A 6,879-nucleotide genomic window follows, 5' to 3' on the forward strand; every position below is an offset into this window, starting at 1 on the left:
GCTGGGTTGTCGGTGTGTCGCAGATGCGAGGAAAATATCGTATCTGCGAGCCCACAGATGCATGAGTAGATCTGCAAAAGCGGAGGGTGAACTGGATGGGGAGTTTGCAGAAGCGAACCTCATTGCGCTGGAGCGCACCGGCAGACACAGAAGCTTGGCCGCAGGTGCGGGAGGTTGGGATTGGAGTGTTTTTTCGCAGAAGCGGATTATTTAGCACAAAAGCAGTTCCACAATTGCGGATATTTGGCCCGCAAGTGCAAAAGCACTGGGCAGTGTTTAAAATATGAGGGTTACATAATATTTATCATTTTGGACATTCCAAGCTCGGACTTAGGCAATATTTGAGAGGGATTTCGAAGGGATTCTTGAGGCAAGTCACTCGTGGTTAAATTTATTCAATAATTATTTTTCCACATTGAATTGCTACCTAGATTATGTGGTTTTGAGGTGTAATATTTGGAGTTTGAGGCAAGGGATTTGGAGAGTTTAAATTGGTGATTTTGGTAAATTTGATATGGTTGGAATCGTGGTTGAATGGGCTTCCGAATTTTATGATTTTTATCGGATTTCGAGACGTGGGTCTGGGGCCAATTTTGAGTTGACTTTTTGACTTTTGATTAGGAACTTAGTATTTTATTATGGAAAAGATTCCTTTAGCTCGTGTTGATTATATCGAACTGTTTGTGGCTAGATTTGAGGCATTCGGCGGCTATTTCACGAGGCAAGGGCTTGTTAGAGTAGGGATTTGCACAGTTTGAGGTAAGTAACACTTTTAAACTTGGTTCTGAGGGTATGAAAATTTGAATTTCATGTTATGATTGTTGTTCAGGTGACGCACATGCTAGGTGACGGGTGTGTGGGCGTGCACCGTAAGAATTGTGACTTCGTCGATTCCGTGGAACTGTACAGTTGAATATAATCAACACGAGCTAAAGGAATCTTTTCCATAATAAAATACTAAGTTCCTAATCAAAAGTCAAAAATTCAACTCAAAAGTGGCCCCGGACCCACCGTAAGAATTGTGACTTGGTCGATTCTTGTTTTTACCCGTATTTTCACCATGTATTAGAGCAATTGAGCTGCCCGGTCATATTAGAAATCTTGCTTAGGCTACGAGTGAGTACTGTTGGGACCCACATAGGTCGTATTACATGTTGAAGTAATTGCTTAATTTGCCATTTGTACTCAGTCACAACTATCATTTATATATTATATCTCAGTCTCTGTTGTCCTTATTTGATACACCATATCATCATTGTTTGGGCTGATTATCGTGATTCTTGTGAACCCGAGAGACTGGAAAGATTATTGACCGAGTGAGTCTGAGGGTTTATTGTGAGAGATATTCATGGGATGGGGTTGCACGTCGCAGCAGAGCTTATTGATTCATGCCAGGATTTGGCTTAATATAGCGTTTGGGCTAGATCGGCCCCTCCACAGTCTGCACATCCACAGTGGGTGCATTGCTAGTAGTTATTTACATTTGGGCTGGATCTACCCTGGTTTATTTGCATTTGGATTGGATCTGCCCTGAGCTAGATCTGCCATATTCTATATTATGTTTTATTGGAAAAACCTAAGAGCATGTCTAAATTCTTGTACCTTTACTTGTAGATTATAAATTTCTTAGATATCACTATCATACTTGTTGTAAATTTCCATACTGCTAATACTGCATATGGACTGTATTACTCAAACTCGTCACTACTTTCAGTCAAAAGGTTAGATTTGTTACTTATTGAGTTGGTTGTAGTCACGCTACACCATGTACATCATGTGCAGATCTAGGTGTTTCCGGTCACGACGATTGTTGATTCACAGAGTTCAGATATTCAAAGACCATCAAGGTAGTTGTTTGGCGTCCGCAGACCTTGACTCTCCTCCTCTATCTTTCAATTTATTTATTCAGTTCTATTTTCTAGACAGTGTACTAGACTATGTCATTATGTAGATGCTCATATACTCAGTGACACCCCGATTTTGGGAGAAACTTACGTTTTGAGTTCGATATTCTATCCCGTTTTTGTGCGATTCTATCCTATTTTTGTGGAAATTTTCCACTTTGAAATATACTAAAAATAGTTAAATAAATAAGAATCTCACAAAAACAGGATAAAATATCGAACTCAAAACATAAGTTTCTCCCAAAATCGGGGTGTCACTGAATACATGAGCATCTATATAATGACATAGTTTGGTACACTGTCTAGAAAATAGAACTGAATAAATAAATTGAAAGATAGGGGAGGAGAGTCAAGGTCTGCGGACGTGAAGCAGCTACCTCGATGGTTTTTGAATATCTGAACTTTATGTATCAGTAACTGCTATGACCGGAAACACCTGGATCTGCACACGAGGTGCAGGGTGTAGCATGAGTACAACCAACTCAATAAGTAACAAATCTAACCTTTGGGTGGAATGTAATGACGAGTTTGAGTAATAAAGTCCACATGCAGTATTAGCACGACAGAAATTTACAACAAGTATAACGGTGATATCTCATAAATTTATAATATACAAGTAAAGGTACAAGAATTTAGACATGCTCTTAGGTTTTTGCAATAAAACAAAACACAGAATAGGGCAGATCTAGCTCAGGGCAGATCCAACCCAAATAAAAATAAACCAGGGTAGATCCAAGCCCATGCAGTTATATGAAAAAGTAATGTAATTGTTGTTCCTACTTATATCAGTCCAAAATATCAATGAAAACAAATTTGCAGTGGATCTAAAAGGGTCAAGTCTAAATGTTTGTGAAATATCTACGATTTAGGCCTACCTCCAACAATGAGAGGTCCTCACGATATTTAAGAAATGCGCTAGCCTTAATGCATGAATTAATTGCTCCGTGTGATTTCCTGCTTGTATAAATGAAGAAACTGATTCATGTTTCTTTTTCTTTTCTCTCTTCTTATTTTTTCTTTTTGTTTATTATTACCCCACAAAAAAAAAGAAATTTGGTTTGTGTTGACCGAAACTGGCGGAACCACCGTAAAATTTAAGGTCCATGGGAAAGATATCGGCTACAAAAACCCAAATGAACATGCTCTAGTAATAGCCGACAGCCCGGGGTGATCATGGAAGAATGACGATACCAGGAATGATGTACATGTAGCTAGGATGGCACAGGTAATGGAGTCTCTAAGGGAGGAAGTATAAAATATCAGGGAACTAGCGCATCTGGCTGTGAGAACAGTTCCTCAACAACCTTGATTTCCTTCTTTGGATTCAATTCCTGACCACTTTCCTTCCACATCACGCCAAAACAACAGCACCCTGACTTCAGTTCCTACCACTCAAGTCATATCTCCAGTAACCCCCGCAAACCCACCAAATCCCCCTATCCACACTCCTTATGTACCATAGTATGTTCAGACACCACAAAACCCACCTATCACCACCAATGCAACTCACACCCCTCCTCGTGACAAAGTCACTTTTACCACTCACCAGCACATACCTATGACACACACCGCCGCTCATGAGCGGTATGTTCCCCATGTATATGTCATTTCTAAACCTATTTTTATAGCTCTTGTCACGGTTGGGGTGCCTTATGAGATTGACCAATACACCGTGATATAAAGAGAATCCAGGCTTAAGGAAGAAGAGTCAGTATCTAAGCAGTTGTAAATTTTGAGAAAACAAAAAAAGAACCTCCAAGTTGCCCGAGGAAGTTAAAGATTTTAGTACGAGGATCTGTGTATTCATCCAGATATGGATATGCCAGCAGGGTATAAACCTCCAAAGTTCGATATCTTCGATGAGAAAGGTGATCCCCATGCGCATTTGAGGGAATATTGTGGCAAGTTAGTCGGAATGGGGAGGAATGAGAAGCTAAGGATGAAGTTATTTATAATGAGCCTGACGGGAGGAGCACTCACCTAGTATACTCGACAAGATCCGCGAAATTGGAGAACTTGGAAAGATATGGCAGAGGACTTCATGAATCACTTTCGATGCAACACAGAGATCACTCCCGATCGATTTGCACTGGTGAAACTACAAAAAAAACCATCCATGGCATTCCAAGAATATGCACGTTAGTGGAGGTCAGAGGCCTCCAGGGTGCAACCTTCGCTGGACGACAATGAATTAACCAAGTATTTCATTAGAGCCTAGGAAGTGATATACTTTGAAAGATTATGAGAATGATGGGATAGAAATTCCCCGAGCTGGTCATGATGGGAGATTTCTTAGAAGAGGGCATAAAATTTGGTAAAGTACAATCCCTGGCAGCACCGCAAGAGGTCAGCAAGGCCGTCAAATCAAGGTCAATTGGTAGCGGAGAGAAGAAGAAATAGGAGGTCGCAACAGTCGTCCCTTACTATCAACCCAACCCACATCATGGAAACACTTCTTATTCCCCAAACAATCATTCACCACCACCCATTTATGCTCCAATCTATAACACCCAGCCATATTATCATCCTCAACCACAATATAACCCTCCCCGAGCCAAAAACCTGAACCCACAACAACCATATGCTCTTGCCCAAAACCACTACTCACAAAAACTGACCCGCTTATGCACCATGCCCTTGTCCCAATTTTGAAGAGAAGAGTCCTAGAAATTATACCCCGATTACTGAGCCTCTTGCCCAATTATTCGAGAGATTGAGAAGAGCAGGATTGATACATCTAGGTGAAGGAAGGGTTCCTGAGTATCCCTCCAAATATTTTGATGCAACTAAAAGGTGTGTGTACCATTCCAATGTACCTGGTCATGATAATGAAGATAGTTTTAAGCTGAAAAATGAGATTGAAACATTAATAAAGAGCGAATCCATTTAGTGCACTCTGGTGCTGTCCAATGTGAATCGCAATCAACTGCCAAATCACCGATACATAATCACATTGGACGAAGAATATGACCTAAAGGGAACAATTGTCACTATAGGAAATGCAAAAGCCACCAAGATCCCTCCTCAAAGGGCTACAATGATTATAGTACAAGTGAGACCTACAGTGACTATTCAGACTTATCAACGACAATCTATCGTTGTTATAGGAGACGAAATAAAAAATTGTTCCATGGACGTATCAGCAAAAGGGGAAGGCCAAAATGATAGACTCTGCCGTAGCCCATGGTATGAGTAGGTCTAGGAGATGCTACGTGAAGATGTCAATCGAGTGAACTTTGGAAGAGAGCAAATTCAAGGAAGGAACATAACGGACCCAAAAGCCGTTGAGTTTTGGAAAAGAATGTTGACGAAAGAGTATTCCATGGAGGAGCAGCTAAAGAAAACTCCAGCATAGATAGCAATCATAGATTTGTTAATGAGCTCCGACAGTCATAAGGATGCAAATATGCTCATAAGTGTACCAAGGAACACCACCAGTGAGGCACTAGTCGCGATAATTGGGAAAATGGTCGAAGTAAATATGGTCACTTTCAGAAGAGATGAACTTCCTATCAAAGGCGCAAGTCACAACAAAACTCTTCATATCACTGTCAATTATGGGGAGAAAGTGGTATCCCGAGTGATGGTCGATGGAGGGTCAAGAGTCAACATTTGTCTGGTCTCCCCTACAAGAATTAGGAATTCATTTGAGGGAAGTCAAGGAAATCAACATGAGGGTGAGTAACTTTGACGTTTCGCAAAAAGGATGTTATTGGAGAAATTTATTTGACCTTGAAAATTGGGCCGGTCGAATTTCCCATATTGTTTCAAGTAATGGACATCTCTTCTTCCTACAACTTGCTGCTAGGAAGGCCCTGTATACTTATGGTAGGGGACGTCCCATCAATATTACACCAATGCATGAAATTTGAGTGGGGATGTCAGGATATTGTGGTCCACGACGAGTAGGGTCACTCCGCTTATTTGGAGCATGTTGTTCCACTCATCGAAGGGCTAGACGAAGTTGCTTTCCATGCATTGGAAGTTATGCAAACTATCGAAATGGAAGAGACTGAACAAAATTTTGGAATATATTCACCGTATAGATCCAAGATGGCTATGAGGGAGATGATGAAATATGGATACAGGCTAGGAATAGGGCTGGAAGTCAGGTCGGACGGGATCACAGAGCCAATTGACCCTAACAGGCAGAAAGGAAGGGACCGGATAGGATATCAGCCTATGGAGGGTAAAAGGTTCTTCTGTCAGAGCATGTTTCAAGTCCGGGCCAGGGTTCAGTACCAAAAGATGATATCATTAACGGGATGGGAAAACTGTTCGTGAATATGATTGAAGAATATTATGAAGGGACTGACATCAAGACATCAACTATCAGGGAGGCCGAACCAGGAGAAGAGCTGCAGAATTGGACCGCCAGTCCATCTTTGGTTTGCCGGGAGTCTTGGTAGTATGGAACTGTAAAAGCTTTCTTTTGAAAGCGCACGATCAATTGAGGCATGCACCGTATCTGTACCTTTTTGTCATTTGCCTCTTTTGAACGCTTAAGACGTTCCTCTTGTGATGAAATAAAAAGAATCATTTTCTCAAATATTGCAACATTATTTACCGCTTCATTTATACTTATATTTTCTTTTCAGTAATCAAAATGCTAAAAACCCACGTTCTGCAATTGTTACATGTAACAAAACCGTCGAGCGCAACGACCCAGATTACGAGGAGTATGACAAGAGTATGATGCCATACAATCTCCCACAGGATATAGAACATAAGCCGAGCAAAAGGAAAAACACATTCAGCTCCTTCGATAGTATATCGATGTGTTTTCATGGTCATATGATAATATGGTGGGATTAAGCACTGACATTGTCTCGCATCGACTGCCCATCGATCCTACCAGACTGTCAGTCAAGAAGAAACCCAGGAAATTCAAACCTTATTTAAGTTTGAGGATAAAGGAAGAAGTGACCAAGCATATAGAGGCAAATGTGGTAAGGGTCACCAATAATCCCAGCTG

The sequence above is a fragment of the Nicotiana tabacum genome, chromosome 3 (assembly GCF_000715075.1).
Source record: "Nicotiana tabacum cultivar K326 chromosome 3, ASM71507v2, whole genome shotgun sequence".
Lineage (NCBI taxonomy): Eukaryota > Viridiplantae > Streptophyta > Magnoliopsida > Solanales > Solanaceae > Nicotiana > Nicotiana tabacum.